Source organism: Muscardinus avellanarius, assembly GCF_963383645.1.
Source record: "Muscardinus avellanarius genome assembly, chromosome: 2".
Taxonomy (NCBI): Eukaryota; Metazoa; Chordata; class Mammalia; order Rodentia; family Gliridae; genus Muscardinus; species Muscardinus avellanarius.
In genome coordinates, this window is record NC_137787.1 from 29,665,401 (window position 1) to 29,687,207 (window position 21,807).

A 21,807-nucleotide genomic window follows, 5' to 3' on the forward strand; every position below is an offset into this window, starting at 1 on the left:
TTGAAAGCTCAGTCGCAGCTGACATGTTCTACTTGGACAGTTCCGTATGAGGTGGCCCAGATCACAGAGTGTAATGAGTCCTCTCGAGTCTCCTACTCCACCCACCATTCTTGGTAGATTGTAATCAAGAGGCAGATCCCAACGACTTCCTGATCCTACAGGAGGATTTTCAACTCCTTTACAGGGTGATTTCTATTCATTGACAGCAATAGATACTTGTTCAGCTTAAACTTTTACATAGTAATGTTTTTCATATTATTTAAGAATAATTACTAAATTTTTACTAATATTAACTCTTTCTTAGTCCTAAAAATCTTTAATTTTTATATTCGAGAAAGACCAACTATAGTAAAATGTTATTAAAGCACAGTATGGTCTTTGTGTATGAATAATGTGTGTGAGAGTGTTCTAATGACATTTTAAACATAAGAATATTGTGATAAGTAACTGAAGAACAAGAAAAATTAGTTTTATTTAACAATGTTGCTTGGTATTATATCAAAAACATATGCAATCTAGAATATACCCCCAGTGTAATCTACATCTGCTGATTGCTTTAATTTTTCACTTTAAAGACAGCCAAATCAAAACCTCTGAATGTGTACTTTCCATAATAAAAGAATCAAATAGCTATAATCCTAAAATAGCATCAATACAAAAAATACTGTTGTAACAGACTATCCTGAAACATAGTGAATATCTTCTACTGCATTCAATTTGAAGTGCTCCACCGAAATCAATTACAAATTTTTATTTTGAAAGGTGTTTTAAAGTTTAGAGACTCAAATATTGATAATGTTTTTTAATTAAACTTATGGAATACCTAGAAAGTATGTTTAGCTAGAAACTGTGGACTATTTATAAATTCAAGAGAAACAATTTTTTTTTAATGGTACTGGTGTTCCTGGAAAACCTTCTACCTCCGGGCTACACTCCCAGACCTATTTTTTTTTTTTTACATATATAATTTTTAAATTTGGGAACAGGGTCTCCTAAGCCAGCACAGCTGGCTTCGAACCTGCACGATCACTCTGTCTCCGCCTCCCAAGCGCGGGGATTACAAGTGTGCGCCACCATGCCCCGCATAAGAGAAACAAATTTTAATGACATAGAAAACTACATTATGTTACTATAAATTAGGAGCTTTAAAATCATTTCCCTTTAGTGCTTTCAATTGTCAAATGGCCATAAACTAAAGACTCAAATAATTTCAAATGATCACTGTTTAGGCACAAACTCTCATGTGTCAGTACTTTTAATGCGTGTACATCAAATTATAGGAAAAGACAATAACAAGATGCAGGCCTCTGATTCATGAACACCACAGTGTGTTACAGCAAACCGAGCTTATGTTCCACCATCAAGTGCGGTTTGTCCAAGAGTTCACTTTGTGATCATTAAGAATATCTTTGAAGCCAATTGTCTTATTATTACCCCTCAAAATATCTACTTAAAGGTTTGAGCTCGAAATAAAGGGACAGCGCTGAACTGCTGCACTGCCTTGAATTCCATCTGTTTTTTTTAAAGGAGCAAATAGACCCTGAATGTTTCCCAGGGTAGAAGAATTCATTTTAACTTGGTTGAGCTGGAAATTCTTTTCTGATAATTCAAGAGTATGACTGGGGAAAAGTTCACTTTTCACAGAAGATAAACCTTTCTGAAGAACATCATGCTTTTCAAAAGTTTCACTTGCTGAAAGTTCTGAAACTGGAATACTGTCTTTCAGCGGAGCTCCAAGTCCTCTGGCTCATCTTGAGCTCGCTCTGTGGACATCCTCCACTAACATTATCTCTTTACCAGGAAGATTCCTTAGCATCAGACCCAGCAGTTACTAATTTACTCTTTATTATAAGAGATATAACATTTACTGAGAACACTATTTGTCCTTTCTTATTGCTTGTTTTTTTTTTTATTTCTTTGACTTCTGCTCTTTTAATTGGCTTCGTTTTTGTTCACTTTCCTTTATTGCTATATTGTTATGGCAGAAACTTAGGATATAAATTATTAGATTTTTTAACATAAGCACTTAAGATTATAAATTTCTCTGTGAGCATGTATGAAGTATATCCTACAGTTTTTGACATCTTGTTTTTCCACTGTGATTCACAATATGATTCAAAAATATGATTAAAAGTCTCTCGGGCTAAAATATTTTCTAATCCTTCTTTCTTATATAGCCTTCTTTGAGCTATGTGTCACTCCATAGCTCAAAGTAAATACTTTACTTTCAAATGTATTTACTGTTCCTTATTACTCTTTTTATTTTGTCATTATGTCCTTATTATTCCCAAGTTTAAATTAAGTTTGGGTCCCCCAGTGGCATCAAATTAAGAAAGAAAATAATAGTGAAAAACATTGATTATGGCAAAGCTTTACTAGGTCCTGGTAGATCTTTTCCATTTCAGTTTTGTCTTCTCACCTATAACTAAGATCTTTCTAATTCCAGATAGATGATTATAAACCTCATATAAGTGGAACCATATAACGTTTATCCTTTTTCTAGCTGACTTATTTTAATTAGCATAATGCCACCAAGGTTCATCTATGTTGCAGAACTATGTTGCTTACCCGTTCATCAAATAATGGACATAGGCTGCTTCCATCTTTGGGCTGGTGTGAACACGAGTGTGCAAATATCTCTTTAAGTTTTATTTTTTGTTTTGAAACTGAATTTCACTAAGTTGCTGAGAGTCTCACTATGTTGCTGAAGCTGTCCTTGGGGTTACAGACATCTGTGAGCATGCTCTCCTACATATTTCTTGACCACAGCAATAAAAGAGTAAAAATAATTTATAAATAATGATCATTGCATAAAATAATACCAATCTTAAGAATATATGAGTCAGTGGAAAACATAAATCTCAAAGCAAGCATAAAGAAAAAATAAAACTGAATGAGCAAAGACTACTGAGGTTTGGAAAGCAATTGAAAAGGCTACATTTTATTCATTCAAAAGTAATAATTTTAGCTCAGTTTTGTAGCATAGCAAATGGGCAAATCATTTTCCATTATTTTAAAAAAGTATAAATATGTTTAAAATTTGTTTCCATACAAAACGAGATTTATTTTTTTAATATCAAAATACTACCAAATAGAATGAATAAAAATGCTTAATGCTCTAAATAATATTATATAGTTATTAGATTGAGTCATTAGATTTCTTTTTCATAGGAAGATGTATTGGGTATTCAATTAGATCATTTTATATTACTTCCAACTTATATTCTTTATGTCTCCACATATTTCTTGAATGTTGAGCAAATGTTCAATATTTTGCTTCTTACAGGTGTAGAGGCATGCTATCAATGGGCTTATGGTTTTTTGAAAATACACATAGATACCTGAAATGAGTATCATAAGAATTATTAAGTCTTATGGGGGACATAGAAGATAGAAGATAAAGAAATGATATTTGAAGAACCTTTCATGTGAGGAGGAAATTTTTCACAAGATAGGAATTAGCGACTACTGGCAGGGGGTGTATCCACAGTGATAACTGTGTGTGCTAACTTACCTAAATGCTATAGTCATCAGTATTACTAAGGTTATCATGACCTCACTTAGATTAATTAATTAATAAAAATAATTAATAAAAATTAATTAATAAAATTAATTAATTAATTAAAAAGAATTAATTAATTCTTTTTTTGCTCCTACTTAATATTTTCTCTATTACTGAAATAACTGTAAATGGAATGATTTAGAACAGGCAGATATATAAGCCAGGTAAGATGACTTTTTGATGACAAGACTTTTTGAAATAGAAATTAAAGGGTGATATATATATATATATATATATATATATATATATACCATATATATGGTGTATATATATGGTACTAATGGCCCAATTACAATTAGATAAATAATAAAAAGATTCTTACAAAATACTTAATTATAAAATATTGAGAATAAAACTCAATTTCCATATCCCAAAATTTATCTCCTTTTAATGTTGTAGTTAGTTTCTGTCTTTATCAATTTAAACCAGATATTTTTGATGCTGTAATCTCTTGAGGGTCACAAGTTAGATGTCTTGTATCTTATGCTTACTAAATACCATTTATCATCAGATAACATCATATAGTGTATTTTCAAGAACCAATGCTTAAAAAATGACAGCTTGGAATAAGATTTTACAAATTTCATATTACTTTCAAAATATATCCAGAGAAGATATGTGTTTGGAAGGCCCTTGATAATGGTATTATTATTGCAAATATAAGCAATAAAAATACTTAAAATTATTGTGATAAAATATTACTATTGGAAAAAATATCAGATGAGCAGCACAGTAAAATAAATGCTCTTTCCTTTGAAATTTACAGAGTAGCTCATTTGTCAGACTCAAGTGAAGCGCACTGATCATTATTCTCTAAAATTCATTCAAGAACAAGATCAACCAAAGGAAAAAAAGGGAAAGATCTAAGTGCTGAAGGTTGTATAGTCAATTAAAGCCAACAAATTCAACATTAAAATTTGTACTATTTTAGTTTAGATATGAAAAATATTAATAAAAATATATTTATACCAATTTGGATTAGAATGAAAAAATTAAAATGATTTATTTTAAAATCTTAGAGAAGTATGAAAGAGTTTAGTTAAGAATCTGGATACTGAAAACAAAGTATAAAAGAACTAAAACATGCCATCAACCTTTTAGATCAAAAATATGTTGTGAAGCAAGATGTTAAAAATGGGCAGCTATAGCCTGGCATGGTGGCGCGATACTTGGGAGACTGAGAAGCAGGATCACAGGTTCACAGCCACCCTCAGCAAATTGTGAGGCCCTCTGCAACTTGGTAAGATCTGTTACAAAATAAAAAGAATAAAAAATAGGACCGGAAGTGTAGCTCACAGGTAGAATAACCCTTGGTACTGCAAAAAAGGGGGGCAACTATAAGTTCAATCCTCAGTACTGCAAAAATGGGGGGCAACTATAAGTATGAGCTGTAAATATAAAATTACAGTTTCATAATCTTAAGAAAAGTTAGGTTTCTTGCAAGAAATCAAAGATAAGTATATTATTCAACATGTATAGGAACAAGAGTTAGTATTTATTTTACAGATACACATACTGAAAGATTGTTCTCTCTGAGAGGTGCAATTCCCAATATTTTTAAAATTAAATTAAATATTGAAGTGAAGCTGTATCACTTAGTGTTAAGTTAGCACTGCATTACTGGCCTTAAAATAATTTCTTCTTAAACTGGACTGATAAGTTTTTCAGATACAAGTGGCACAGAGTTTAGAACTTTTAACTCACCATTCTATTTTTTTTTTTTTTTGGTGGTACTGGGGTTCCTGGAAGCCCTTCTACCTCCGGGCTACACTCCCAGACCTATTTTTACATTTTTATTTGGAAACAGGGTCTCCTAAGCCAGCGCGCGCAGCTGGCTTCGAACCTGCGTGCTCCTCCTGTCTCTGCCTCCCAAGCGCGGGGATTACAAGTGTGCGCCACCACGCCCAGCTTTAACTCACCATCATTGAGCCTACAATTATTTCACAAGAGTCAATTCAAAATAAATCAGACTTGTAAATCAGACCAGAAACCGGATAGCTCCTTGAAGAGGAAATAGGCCCAACACTTCAACACATAGGCACAGGTGAAAACTTTCTCAACAAGACTCCAAAGGCACAAGAAACTAAAAGGTGTATCAATACATGACGACATTGAATTAAACTGAAGAGCTTCTGTATAGCAAAGGAACCTATCAAGAACCTCAAAAAAGAACCAACAGAATGGGAGAAAAAATTTGCCACCTCTTCCTCTGACAGAGAATAATATCTAGAATATACAGATAACTCAAGATAATTTACCACTAAGAAGCTTGGGATCGAGGGAGGGGGAGGGAATGGGATGGGGACTGGATGAGGGATAATTGGATGATGTGTGCTTGTACATCCTCTCAAGTCTTGTATTCCAATGTGATGTATGATTACAATGCACCAATAAAAATAAATTTTAAAAAATGGGCAAGTGAACTAACTATACACTTCACAAAAGAAGAAATTCAAATGGCCAATAAATGCATGAAAAAATGCTCAACATCATTAGCAATCAGAGAGATGCAAATCAAAACTACCCTGATATTTCACCTAATTCCAAATAGAATTGCAACTATTCAAAACAAAAAAATAACAAATGCTGGCAAGGAGAATTGTAAACTCTAATACACTGTTGGTAGGGTTGCACATTAAGTGCAACCACTTTGGAAAACAGTATGGAGGATCCTCAGAAGAATGGGAACAAACTTACCATATGATCCAGCAATACCACTTCTGGGTATCAATCCAAAAGAATGGAAACCAAACTACCAAAATAATGCCCGCATATCTATGTTCATAGCTGCAAAATTTACTGTGGACCAGCCAAGATGTCCCTCTTCAGATGAATGGATTACAAAACTATAGGATATGTACACAATGAAATTCTATTCAGCCATAAAGAAAAACACAATTACATCATTTACAGGAAAATGAATGGAACTGGGGAACATTACGCTAAGTGAGATTAGTCAGTCACACAAAATAAGAAATTAGATGCTCTCCCTAATATGCAGAAGCTAGGAAGGAAAAGGGTTATAGGAGGAACTCTAGACAAAGAAGGAAATACCACAGATGAGCAAATAAGGTGACCTGAGAGGGATGGGAAGGGGGAAGTGGGAAATCCCCTAATGTACATGATGCACATTTACAAACACATCAATGTCAATCACTAAGCCAAACATAAGGAGTGAGGGGAGAGGGAATGGGGTGGGATTTGGGTAAGGGCTAACTGGGTGATGTGTGCATGTATGCCTCTAACATAATGTACTCCATTAAGATGTATGACTACAATGCACCAATAAAAAATTCAAAAAAATCTCTCCATACTTTACCTTCTCATTAAAGGCACTCCTTCATTCAGAGACTTGTTTGATCAAGGTTTAACCTCATCCACCTCGAGGAACACAGGGCCACCAGGTTGCTGCTTTGATCTATTTCTTAAGCTAGAGGGGGAAAAATGGGGCAGAAATTGACATATTCCTGACCTTGGGAGGGGCTTCTTATCCCAATTGACTTGGTAAAGCGGTTCTAGGCTGACAGTAAACCTATCATCATTTTACTTTTTGCTGAAAGGCAGTGTAGCCTAGTGGCTAAGAGAATAGTCTTTGAGTCTATTCTAACTGTATTCCAAACCCACATTTATGATCTAGCAGCCTTATGAGGTTTTATAAATACTAAATAAACCTATGAGCATTATAGAATGGTTTATAATAATAATAATAATAATAATAATAATAATAATAGTTATTATTATTATTATTATTACAGGTCTGGGGATGAAACCAAGAGGCATTTGACCTCTGAGTTACACCTCCTGCCCAATTTTTTATTCTTAATTTTGAAACAGGGTCTCACTGAGTTGCGGGGAGCCCTACTTAGTAGCTGAGGCTGTCCGCGAACTGCGATCCTCCGGTCTCAGCCTCCCACTTGCTGGGATTACAAGCATGTGCCACCACGCCCAGCTTGGTTTCCCATTATTAATGAATTCTTGAAATATATTTTATAGAAGTCTCCAGAATGCCTCATTTTAATCCACTACTTTGCAAATTCTTCTCTTTTTCACGGAAATAAATTTGTAAATTAAAAAAAAAGAGTAGGTAGAAGGTGGTGCTGACTCCTAAACTTCACCAGAATTCTCAGTCTCTGAGTCCAGTCCTAAGGTAGTTTCTGACTCCTATAACACTGAGCACCACGGGGGGGGGGGGCATAAAGGCTCAACAGATGCAGCTCTCCTCAAGATCATCTCTGCAATGCTGGGATTTTATGGACCATGATTCCAAGTCCTGTCACAGTCATTTTGAAATATGATTAGAAGTTAGTTTGAGGGAAAATCTAGCCATCTTAACTGTCCCCTAAAGTTTCATAAAAACCCATCATGTGTGAGTTAAATAGATGACAGAGCTTACACTTAACAGGACTAAATTCTAAAGTTGATTTTTTTTCTCTCATTTTTAAGGTAATCCAGTTTTGTAACTCTGTGAATTTATGGTACTGATTACAGAAAAAATTACCACTAAATTGTCTTTTTATTTGCAGTCATCTTTCACAAACAGGGAAATTATCTCTCAACTCAGAGATGCCAAAGTAAAGAAAATTCTAGGGCTTCTGAGATTAGCTTCTGCATATGGACAAGAGAGAAGTTTAATAAACTAAAATTTTAAAATAAATTCTTCCATGTTTTCTGCTAGTTAGGTTTTCTAGATGATCAGAAACAAAGCATGAGATATTTTCATTGTTTAAGGTCCTTTTTCTTCAGTTGGACTTTGAACTCTAAAAGTGCTTGAGAGGCGAATTTTGTCAGTTTAGTGGTTAAGATTCCATTCAGTTCAGTCTAACATGTTACAAGTGAAGAATTTTCCTGAGTGTTCAAGGACCTCTCTGCCATCTCTTTCATTGCATCTTTATCTTATTGCATGTAAATATGAGGTCTACATAGGACAGGTATTGTTTTTCCAACTAACAGAAAGAGGAAAGGCAAGGGGGAGAATTTTTCTTGACTCTCTAACCTAGTTCACAGAATGTGAGCTTTGTCAGGTCAGGTGATTTTATCTACATTGTTCATGTGTGCTTCCCCAGAACCTGGAACATTTCCTGGCATACAGTAATGTCAAACGCTTTTTGTGGCATTAATGAATCTGATTACTAAAAGAGCTGGGAAGATAATTCAGTTCTGCAAACTTTTTTAATTGAAGTTTTTTTTTTTTTTTTTTTTTTTTTTTTTTAATTGGTGAGAGTTAGTCTACCTTCTCATGCCCGTCAGTCTTCTTAGGTTATTTCAGAAGACCCCTGTCCTTAGGTTTGTGGAGGAGAGGCCAGTGAACCTTACACACTGAAGAGTCACTGAAATCCCATCTTACAGTGAGTCAATGAAAGGAAAAGACTGGTATCTATGTGATCTCATCCCTGAGACACTAAAGCCCAAGTCCTGATTTCCCAAGGACACCAATGAAGGTACACTGGTCACTGCTGCCTAGAGCACTGGTATTTAAAGGAAGCCAGTGCTCTAGATAAGGGCTCTGTGAAGAGCAGGCTTGTGCCTGCTGTCCTCCCACTTCTGTGTTTTGTTTTGTTTTTATGGTGGCTGGGCAGGGTTCTCTGAGGCTCCAACTTCTCTTTTCTACCTTCTGGAGCTTGAATAGGTCTGCAGTGCTGCAATGCTGGGAACCCAAGCCATAGCTTAGACTGAGGTAGATGTTTACAGTGTGCAGGCTCTAGGTAGCAGTGACCACAGCAGCTTCCTCCCTCTTTTCCTTCTCTTTCTTCTTTCTCCTTCTCTCCTACCCTGTCCAGTATTCCTCTTTTCTTCCCTTCTTTTTTTTCTGGGTACATTTGTTTTATGAGCCCACCAAATGTTTGCTGGAATGTTGGGGTCGGCACAACCGCCTGACAGAACTTCTGATGAATCAGCAACATGTAGCGCCGAGCGGATATGGAGGGCGTAACTACTCCTCTTGCCCCCGCTAGCCCAAATTGGTAATGTTGAGCCTTATTGGTTCATATAATGCTTCCGTGCTCGTGAACCCCTCGTGCATTGTATAATGATTGTCTACAAGTTATGTGCTTTGCGCATGCAAGAGTGACCTTTAGCTTGATAGGTTAAAATAGTTTCCTGTTGGAAATCCCCCTTGCGGTTTTTTGCTTTAAATTGGGTTGCCTGAGAAATATAAACGAGATCCTGCTTGACTTGACTCCCGGTTTGTGTGTTTCTGTTCATGCCTTCGGCACTCACATTCCAGCTCAGCCCCACTGCTGACAGGCTGGACCCGTCACTGGAACATCGTAAAGAACACCACAGGTACTGTTTCAAGGTGAATAATAAGTGTTTACAAAGGATTCAATGGATGTGGATAAGGGACAAAATGAGTTTCAAAAGTACACTTAATTTTAAAAAGAATCATGAAATTGCACAAATATTTCTTACTGGCATTCAATGTCTTTCTAGCTTTCACCTGTTCCCCATATTTGAGAAACAAATACATACACACAGTATCCACAATAGATACATACAGTATTCACAAAGTAGTGGGAGCGTTTTCAGAGGCTTAAAAACAATCTTAAAATATAAAGTATGTTCTTCCATAGGTATCATTGGTACTGGAGCTGTGAGGTACATGAATCACTTGTTATTCCATATATATTTACATATGGAGTTTATAATTTGTAAACAAAGAATAATTGATGAAGTTCTATGAAAAAGGTATAGTTCTGCTCTGCATCTACAAAAAAGCTCTGGCCTCATTTAAATGGTCAATTAAGCCTAGAATGTTGTGACACTCCTATAATTCCAGTACTTGGGAATCTGAGACAGGAGGACCACAGGTTTGAAGCCAGTGTAGAGAAACTTAGCCAAGACTTGATGAAAAAGAAAAAAACAAAATAGGGGTGGGTGTATAACACAGAGGTAGGATGCCCCTGGCTTCAATACCCAGTAACATAAAATAAATAAATGATCAGTTTGTTCCAGGCACTGCAGTAGACATCACAGATATTTAGGTAACAACAGCTGAATAAATGAAATGTCAGAGAGCTTAACAATAGAATGAGAAATAGACATATTCATGTTACACGTAAGTAGATCTCTGCACCTTATACATGTTTTGAAATTGATGATGATGATGATGATGATGATGATGATGATGATGGTGATAATGTAACACCACTGAGGATTTTCTATATGCCAGTAATTGCTCTAATATTTTACTTGCATTAAATACATTTGTATCTCACAATAACTTTATGAGGTTATTATTAATATTATTACCCCACTTTACAGATGAGGCATAAAGAGTTGAACTCATTCACACAGCTCATAGGTAACAATAAATGTTCATCCACAAAAGCCAGTTTTCTGGCTTCTTTGGAAGGCATATTTGGATCAAGTAATTATCATTGTTTAACTATTCACATGAAATCATTCTTTATACCCCCTGTGTGATGTCTTTGAGGTGTCATGGGGTGCTTCAGCCCCACAGAGCTAAAGGGAAGGACTAGTGTCAGGAGTGTCAGAGCCAGGGGTTTTAATTGGACAGCTCTTCTGCTTTGCTGCCAATATTATATTTAATAAAAAGGTGACTGCGATGATATAAAAATAAATAAAATCCAGTGAGAATGATATAATCTTCCAGGTGTTAAGGCATTAAAGCTGTGAAATTAGAATAAAGTAGGTAAATTCAAATTTATAACGTGCAAGAATATTTATATTGAAACATAATTTATATTGAAACATAATTTATATTGAAGCATAAAGGAAAAACTAAATGTCTATGGTTATAAACTTCATAATGCAGGAAATTGTATGCTAGAAAAGAGAATTTTTTTTTTCATTCAGATAAGACTGATTCTATGATGGATTTTGTTGTGAAAGATAATGATATGTTCATGAGAAAATGTCCAGTAACACTCTTGTCCAGTGTTACAGAATGTCCCCTGAAGAGCTCATATATTAACATTCACAGTTGATGTAATTAAGCCAGGAGGGTTGTAATCTCATCAATGGATACATCCATTATGATGGCTTTACTGGGTGGCAACTTAGGCAGGTACGATCTGGCTGGAGAACATGGGTGCTTGGGGGTGTGGCTTTAGGGAACATGCTTGGGTCTTTGAATCTCCTTTCTTCTTTTCTTTCTTGCTTCTGGCTTCTGTAAAGTGAGAGCTGAGCCCTTGCTCCCTCCCCTTCTCTGCTTCCTGCCAACTTCTGCACACTGGGCCTGACATAGACTGAATTCTGAAATCTCCAAAACCTGGGAGCAAATAAATCTACCTTCCTCTACGTTGTCTTTTCTGTCTTGTTGGGTCACAGTAGTGAGAATGTTGCCTGAGACATCCAAAGTATATACATATTCAAGATCATTTTACGTATACACGATGTCATTGTGCCTAGATCCTAATTGTTATCTTAGCTGCTTCTATATGATATTTATTTGGAATTTTAATATGAAAAAATTATTTTTCTCTCCATTCTTTACTCCAAAATAAATACAATTTTAAAAATTAATAAATTACATTTATAAACTATACATAAGGTTTACCTAAGACTTATAATAGCACTTAACTGGCTGCATGTTTCACATGGTAAAACATTTTCTTCTTGTAACTAATTATACCAGGACCAGGCTCACAAGTAAAGAAATAATTCAAAACCTCCAGCAAGCAGGTTGAAAGTAGGGACAATTTAGTTATATTCTAAAAAGTATCTACCTCCAAGTTTTATTTTAGTTTTTTTGTTTTGTTTCGTTTGGTGGTACTGGGGTTCCTGGAAGTCCTTCTACCTCGGGGCTACACTCCCAGACCTATTTTATACTTTTTTATTTTTTGAAACAGAGTCTCTTAAACTAGCGCTGGCTTCGAATCTGCGCAATCCTCCTGTCTCTGCCTCCCAAACGCAGGGATTACAAGCCTGCGCCACCACGCCCAGCTACCTCAAAGTTTTAATGTTCCAAATTTTGTGTGAAGAAATTCTTGAAAACACTGAATGTTGTAGTAGTTTAGTGTTTTGTAAGGGTAATTTTGGAGAAATATAAGTGGATGAAAAAGAAACAGATAATCCAAATTTTTCATTGTGAAAGAATATCATGCTAATTATTTTACATAGTAATTTAATATTAATAGCAAATCTAATGCCCATGATATCCGATTTGTAGAAAAGCCTTTATAGTCTAAGAAGCTTGATATTATGTCTTTTAAAATGATTAAGAGACTGAGACAGAAGAATCATGAGTTTGAAACCAGCCTCAGCAACTTATCAAGACCCTATTTCCAAATAAAAAATAAAAAATAGGGCTGGAGATGTAGCTTAGAAGTAGAAAACCTCTTGTTTTATGTTTTTAAGCCCCCTTACTCAAAATAACAACAACAACAACAACAATAATAATAATAAATAATAATAATAACAATAAATGAAAAGATTTGGGGATGTAAATTAGTGATAGAGTATTCCTGGGTTCAATCCTCAGTACTGCAAAATAAATAAAATAATTTAAGTTTATAATTTAAAAAGTAGCATTAATGTTTAACAAATTCAGAGATGAATGTCTAATTCATTAATTTTTAATTAAATATGGTTGAGTATATAGTTTTACAAAAGTACTTCAGAGCTTATTAATTATCTTTTGCTGTGTAAAAAAAATCACTCCAGATCAAGTTACATAATACAATAATTTCAATGTATTCTCAGGCTCTGTGGGTCAGGAATCAGACTAGCATACAACAAAAAAGTCGTCGAGTCCTTAGCTGGGAGCACTCAAAGGCTGCAGTAAAATGATGAGTGGTAACTGGAGAAATATGGCATGTCTTCACTCACACATCATTCTGTTAAGGACTGTTACATCTACCCTCAAGGGGGTTTTCAAATAGGACCACTTCATATGTTCTTTCTTGTGGTCTCTCTGGCTAGATAGCATGGACTTCCTTACAGTATGGCACAGAGTTACTGAGAACAACATTTTCAAACAGAAACACCTGGATACACGTTTGTGTGATCTAAATATCTGCTGATACAAACAACGCAGAAAAGGAAAAGTTTATTTGGGCTCATGGTTTCAGAGGTAGAGCCCATCTCAGCTGATTCCAAGGTAGAAGACATCATGGCAGCCCAGCATGTGCAGAGGATGGCAGCTCGTCTCATAACGGTAGGAAAGCAAAGTGAGACAAGGACGAATTCTGTCCCCCAGGCCTCACCCTTCAGTGACCTGACTCCTCCAACCATGCCCCAACTGCCTACATTAACACACAGTAAATCCATTTAAACTATTAATACTTCAGTGGATATATTCATTGATGGGGTTAGAGCCCTGATTCAATAATTTCACACCTGAACATTTTTGCATTGCCAATACATGAGCTTTTCTGAGGGGCAGCTTGTTTTCAAACCATAATGCGTCAGAAATCAAATAGTGTCATTTCTCCCCTACACTATTGGCTAAGGAAGTCACAAAAGTCTTATAAGTTCAAAGCAATAGGATATATACCCACCTTCTTAAGAGTGTCCCACTGTAAGTAGAGCAGAGACTGGTGTGGCCATCCTTTGGAACTACAAGCCACTACAGTACTCCCTATTGGCACACAACAATCCCTACATTTCCATTCAAATATACTTATTTTCTCTCCCTGTGTCCCCTCAACTTATCCAATTATGGCATTGGCATCAAGTCCAAGATCCTATATTAAGTTTCTTTTATGTTGAAAGATATTCCTCTATTGTGATTGCTTAGATATATCACCTTTAGCATTGTTCTCTGATCTGAACACCCTATAAACTAAAGAGACAAGAAATCTGTTCCACCACCACCACACACCCCAAACACATTTATATAACTTACAAAACTGCCAAGAAAAATGGGGAAAAATGGAGGCACATAGGAGCTACTGCTCTATAGAAATTTTAAAATATATCTATGAAAAGGTTGCTAATTCACTGACTAGAGCTCTAATTCAATCATGAATTAGAGACAGGACATGTCAATCACTAAACAGTATCTCCTGTTTCATTTTAAATATGTATGTGGGATTGTCCTTAGACATTATTATAACTATATATGTCTTTTTTATGCTGCTTTAATACTTCTATTTTTCAATATCACAAATTCTCTCTGCTTTTATCAGACAAAATAGGTTTGATGTCAAAACAGTTGTGGTAGACAAAGAAGAGTTTAGAGTTAGATATAAAATGTCCCCCGAGGAGCTCATTCATTAACGTTTGGAGCTCATGTAATTGAGTCATGAAGATTGTAATCCCAGCAGTGGAGAAATAAATTGTAATGGATTTACCTGGGTGGAAGAGGTGGTCCCTAGGGGTATGGCCTTGGGGACTGTATATATGATTCCTCTTCCCTCTCATCTTTTTCTCTTGCTTCTGGCCTCCAAGATGTGAACACTGCCCCTGTGCTCTCCCTCCACCTCCCCTAATTATGCCCAGAGATTCTCATACTCCCAGCCCGACATGGTCTGCACTTGAAATTGTAAGAAAATAAATCTTCTTTCCTTTAAGTTATGTGGTTGGGTCTTTAGATTATGGCTGTGAGAATGCTGACTGGAACAGAAGAACAGTATGCAATGATTAAAAGATCAATTCATCAGGAAGACAGAACAACTGTGAACATGCATGGAACCAACATCTGAGAACCCCAATAGATAAGGCAACCATGGCAGAACTGAAGGGAAAAAGAGGTAGCAATACAACAGTCATAAGCGATTTCAGTACTCCACTTGGAATGTTCATTTCTGATTTTCCCTTCTTCTTCCCTTTCTGGTAAAGTTAAATAGTATAGTGTTATGGGTTGAAATTTTTTTCAAGTCATTTGGTTCAACTTCCGATTTTGTAGAGAAAGAAACTGGAGAGGTTATTTGAGTTACTTAAGGTCATCCATCTAATTACTTACAAAACTCCCAAGTAGTATGTGTCAAATTCTATTATAAAATATTCTCTGTCACAGTGTTCTTGGGATAATTATAGTGTTTATTTCCCCAAATTTCTTGCTTTTAAAAATTTGCATACTTACTTCTTTTCAATATCTAAGTAAACTTTCACCTGTGACCTTTATTTTTATTTTCTGCTCTGAAATACAGAATAGCATTTAGAAAAAGACATGCTATGTATGTATACATACATATATATGTGAATATATATAAAATATAAAAGAATCACAAAAAGACTACTCAACCAATGCATCCTTTTTTCTAATTCATAAGATGTTCCTAATTTCTTACTCCTATCTCTGATATATGTATGTTGTTCCTAGGATATCAGTCTCAGAAGCTCAAAGAATACAAAATATAAAGTTTGAAATAACTTCTATTAAAAATTTTTATTGTTTAGATATTTTAAAATTTTTTCTGAAAGTTTTATATCTCTTATTTTTGGACAATTTTGTCTGGCACAAGTTTTTTTAATGTGATTTTGATTTTAACTCTTACTTAAATTATTAGTGGCAAAATAAAGTTTGTCACTATTTCAAAAATTTCTAATAGCCTGCTATTGCCACTTTTTCTCATTGGGTTTTGACTGTGCTTTTCTCTCTTTTATGAAATTACATTGCAATATAAAATTGTGAATTTATACTGTTTGGTATCTTCTAAAAATAATTTAGTATCCATAGAATATAATGGATAACTTAAAATTCCCTCAGAATTTCCATTTGACTCTTGTACTTTCATCACATATGTAATACATTCTTTGGAAGATATGAGATGGTTGTAACGCAGTGCAACGATATGCCATCTCTTACAGTGTTTTGTTATTTATTTTTAATTGGTTCTATTATTTTTATTGGAGTGTGTGTGTGTGTGTGTGTGTGTGTGTGTGTGTGTGTGTGTGTTTTGAAAGGGTGGTACTAGGAATTGAAACAAAGTACATTCTACCTCTGAGATGTACCCCAACTCTATTTTTTTTTTACTTTAAAACAGGATCTCATTAAATTGCTAAGGCTATACTTGAACCTGTGATCCTTCTGTCTCAGCCTCCAATGTACTGGAATGACAGGTGTGTGCTATCATACCTGGCTTCTTCTAGTACTTTATAATTGAATTTTATAATTTTTCAAAATGCAGATACACATTATTTTATATAACTGTAACTGACTGTATGGTATATATTTTCATATTTTGTCTTTTGTAAATGAATCAAAAAGTGAATTGCCGCCAGGCATGGTGGCACACGCTTGTAATCCCCCGCTTGGGAGGCTGAGACAGGAGGATCACACAGGTTCAAAGCCAGCCTCAGCTACTTAGTGAGGCTCTCAGCAACTTAGTGAGACCCTGTTTCCAAATAAAATATTTTTAAAAAAAGGTCTGGGAGTATAGCCTGGAGGTAGAAAGCCTCTGGAGTCCACCCCCAGTACCACCAAAAAAAAAAAAAAAAAAAGAATTGCCTTTATATGATTCTCTACTATTGATAATGATGCTACAAACATAAAAAATAAGCACAGGGCTATTTGTAATATTTGCAGGTGGCTATTTTGCCCTTACAGGAGAGGTTTCTGTGTGGGTAACAATAGAGGCATTCTCTTTACTGCAGCTTATAATATTCACAGAAACTAGAACACTTTGCATTTATGTGTCATGTTATCATTGAGAACTTCAACTCTTCCCTGTGATTGGTGTCAGGGATTATAGCTCCCTCCACGGGCACCTCAGTGACTAAGTCATATGTGATTCATGTAGCCCTTCACTTGTCTTATCTTCGGTGTTCTTTAAGAACACTTCAATGAGGAAGATAGTTACTAGAAATGCATCGTTTGAATCCCGGGAGTAAATATCTCTAGTGTCAATCCAATAGATTGAAGTCATAAAACAAGACTCGACATGTATTCACTGGAGATGAGGTTTGCACATTCTTTGAGGACACACACTACAGACCTTAAACTGGAAGTAGTTTAGAGGTACTTGTGGTATAGTAGTTCATTTTCTCTTCCAAATCACAGAGGAATGTGTTCATTTTTTAAAAACTTTTCTCAGCTCTCTGTTTACATAATTTCACATCATTATTTTTAAACTATCCCCGACTCAATCATAAAACTAATTATCAAAGAGGGCTCTTGGGGCTCATAGCACAATGACTCACACATGAAGAATAAAAGGATACAAGATTTGTTTACCTTGCCGAAGAAGAGAAGCTGTAAACCTATACTTGGAAAAGTGCCAAGTCAACAAAAGGCTTTGTTTTATTATAGTCTTAATTTATGTTCAGAAATGAAAAGTACCATGGCTAACTAAAAGGATCTATAGTGACAAAAAAATGATAAGCACATTCTTAAATATCACTATAAGAACATCATTAAAAAGCCTTGAAATAGAGCACGAACTGAAGCGATGATTGTGAGTTTGTAGAAGCTCATTTGCTGGTATTATTCCTAGAAGTCCTTCAGAGTCCCTGCCCTGAGCCCTGGGTCTCGAGCTGGGATCCGAGTGCCAGGGTTTCTGACAGGGATTCCCCATTCATCCTTGATCCTTTTAGAAGTGTGCCAAGAGCCCAGTGATTTTGAACATCTGTACGTCAAAACTTCTTGGCTGTGCTGGGCGTGGTGGCGCACACTTGTAATCCCAGCATTCAGGAGGCGGAGACCAGAGGATCACGGTTTGCAGATAGACTCAGCTACTTAGACCCTTCGCAACTCAGTGAGACCCTGTTTCAAAATAAACACTAAAAAATAGGGCAGGGGGTGTAGGTCAGAGGTTAAATGCCTCTGGGTTCCATCCCCAGACCTGCAAAATAATAGTAATAATAATAATTATAGTAATAATAATAATAATAATAATAATAATAAACCATTCTATAATGCTCATAGGTTTATTTAGTATTTACAAAACCTCATAAGGCAGCTAGATCATAAATGTGAGTTTGTGATCCAGTTAGAATAGACTCAAAGACTCTTAGCCACTAGGCTACACTGCCTCTCAGCAAAAAACAGGGCTGGTGGTGAGCTTGGAGGTCCAATGCCTCTGGATTCCATCCCTGGTACAGAAAAAGAAAAAATATTCTTGGCTGAATGTTTAAAAATAGAAGTTATTTTATTTGGAAATTGTACACCTATTAGATAAACTTTATTTACACTGATGTTGGTTTAATTTATTACCTTTTTTTTTTTTTTACTGAGAATTGAGCCTTGGGGCATTCTACCTCTGAGCTATACCTTCAACCCTGTTTGTTTGTTTGTTTGTTTGTTTGTTTGTTTGTTTGTTTGTTGGTGGTACTGGGGTTCCTGAAAACCCTTCTACCTCTGGGCTGCACTCCCGGACCTATTTTATATTTTTATTTGAAAACAGGGTCTCTTAAGCCACCGAGGCTGGCTTTGAACCTGCGTGATCCTCCTGTCTCCACCTCCCACCCCAACCTATTTCATTTTATATTTTATATTTTATTTTATTTTATTTTATTTTGAAGCAGGGTCTCACTATTTTGTGGACAGTCACACCAAGCTTCTGAGGCTGACTTTGAACCTGTGATCCTTCTGCCTCAGCCTCCCAAATACTGGGATGAAAGGCTTGTGCCACTACCATGCCTAGCTCGATTTAATTTTTTAACCAATCATTTTTTTCAAGTTGTGTTTTGTAGATAATATATTTGCATTTAAAATGGATTGGAATATGGACAGTGCATTAACTTCTGGGTTTCAAAAATCTCTTATAATAAAATATTATTTTTAGCCACTTTCAAAGGAAATTATATAGTTCCTTCATTATATAAATCACCTGAAAAGTAGAAATACTTCAAGGAGTAGAATTTATGACAACTCCTCTGTCTTCTCATTCTTGCTTTTTGAAGTAACATAGCACTTTTGAGAAACCTTAAGCTCTTTCAAAAACAGTCTTCAAACTATTAATCCAATTGTAATAATGTTGGAAATTTAGGAATAGATAAAGGACAGCGTGTGTGTGTGTGTGTGTGTGTGTGTGTGTGTTACTGGGGATTAAACCTAGGTCATTCTATTTTATTTTATTATTTCAAAACAGGACTCTATTAAGTTAGAGGTGCGCTGACCTTTAACTGTAATTCTCTTTTCTCAGCCTCCCAATAATTGGGATTATGGGTGTGTACCACTAAACCCATCCGAGTAAGCATTTTAAAACAATTTTGTTTAACTTCATACATTCATCACTTGAAGTGTAAAGGAAAAGTAAAAATATAAAAGAAGACAGAAGAAATAACAATATCAGAGTGTTACTAGAAATTAAAATCTCTTGTATTTGTGATAGAGTATATGAATTTTTTTATTTTTATGTCTACAGCTGGATGTCATCCTTGGATTACCCATCTTTTGCATAATAGAAAGGGGAAGCAGGATGTGTGTGAGAAGTACATTATATTACTTTGAGGTAACCTTGATGTTGTGCTTATGTACCCATATTGTTTTAAAAAGTCTGCATATAAATTATCTTAGCCAACCCTAAAAGAGTTTTCTAGTTTCTAGTTTCTCCTTTATAAGTACCCTACAACAATCTTCAGAGATTGCTGATATTTTATGCAACACAGTTATATTTTAGCTTTGCCTATAGTGACTTCTAAGAAACTATTCTGTAAGATTGCCCTAGAATGCACCAATCCTTATTATTCTTCTGACCATACCCTACCTCTTATTTTTTGATAGACTTTCTTGTGAAAATGGTATTAACGGGGACTATCAAATGAAACTGAGTGAGAAGATAAAGCAAACATTCCCGCGCTGATTTAGGACAAAGTGCCTGGCCTATGGTAGGGGTGGGAAAATATCTGTCAATCAATTGAGTACTGTGTAAATATACATGTTTTCCAAAGGTTAGGCCTATAAAAGCAAGTAGAGTACAGAGGGGTCATCTCAGACATTTTTCCAGCTAAGAATTACATAACACCAAGGTATTGTATATTGACTAAGATGAAGATAGTTATAAATAAAAAGATATATGCTAAGGGAAAAATACAATACTACAAAACCTATAAGCTTATTATTAGAAGTGTTAAAATAGTCCCTCTACAGGACAAAGACTACCAACCTTTCTCACAAATGGTATATATGATTAACGTTTGATGAAGATCATGGCACAGTAGAAGAAAACAACCTATTGGGTAGATAATTATTTAAATTTATTATCTCTTTTCAGGAAGATGAAATAAAGACTTTGTGAGTATACTGTCAATGATCAAGCAGAAACACACTAAACTATTCCTTCTCCTTAATATTGTTTGAGCAGAAAAAAATGCTTAAATGATCGCAAAATTTAGGTCATTAACTAGAATAATCTAAAAACTAGATTATTTATAGTTATAAGTCTGTCTGTATCTCTCTCTCTCTCTCTCTCTCTCTCTCTCTCTCACACACACACACACACACACACACACACACACACACACACACCTAAAAGCATGCCAAGGGTTTGAAGATTTTCGATATTTAAAAATATTTTGGGTTGACTGAAAGCTGAAGGTAAGTTGCTCTCTCAGATGCAGTGTTCTAGCATTGTGGTTCCAAATCCTTCAGCCTGAAAAATGAATTATGTCAGATCCCCAAAACGAGGGGCAGGGCACATTCTTGAGGAGCTTTAATGTAGTTGTGCTCATAGTTATTAAATTTCCATTATTATTACTAATTGCCACCTCTCCCTTTTTCAAGTGTTTATTTTAAACAGCATGTTGAAGGCACATGATTGCAGGTTGTATCATGAGGGGAGTTGCAGTGAGAGGAGTGGGTGGTCTGTGGGATATTTGCTCACCAACTACAGAGATGTGAAGACCTTCTGTACAGCAAGCAGCCGTGTATCCACTTTCCATATAGTGGTTTGTTTGGGTTTCCCCCCCTCTCTTATATAAGTGTTTTATTGGGGAGGTATAAGAGGTGTCCACATGTTTATCTCTTCTAATATTTTGAATGCTTTGCTTGCTAAGCATGTTGAAAGTGTGCTGGATGAATAGTGAATGGAGAGAGAGAGAGAGAGAGAGAGAGAGAGAGAGAGAGAGAGAGAGAGAGAGAGAGAGAAGTGAGTCAGACAGGACAGTTGCACTTAGAATAGTCTTCTTTGCAGACCATACTTTGACCTAATTAGGATTTTTCCCTCTCCAGAATGCTTAACATTTTTATGGCATATAGGAAGATATAGGAAGAAAAGAGTGATTTTTTATCTAATAATTATTTTCCAGCTCTTCCCAATATTTTTACTCCCAGGGATTTATATGTCTTACTTAAAAGAACTAGAGATGGCTTAGAAAGCAAAATATAGTGTGGAAATAAAGATATTTAAAGGCCAAGGCACACCAAGGATCAAACAGATTTATCAAAAGAACTGTGGGTT

At 35.5% G+C, this 21,807-nt stretch overlaps 1 pseudogene across 1 annotated transcript in view; it reads right to left on the minus strand.

Moving 5' to 3' along the window:
- Positions 1–1,331: 1,331 nt before the first annotated feature.
- Positions 1,332–21,807, minus strand: part of LOC308258657 (proteasome maturation protein-like) — a 65,620-nt pseudogene continuing 45,144 nt past the window's right edge. Inside the window, exon 3 of the transcript in view lies at positions 1,332–1,763. The product of the transcript in view is annotated as a proteasome maturation protein-like (transcript). The remainder of the gene's footprint in view (positions 1,764–21,807) is intronic.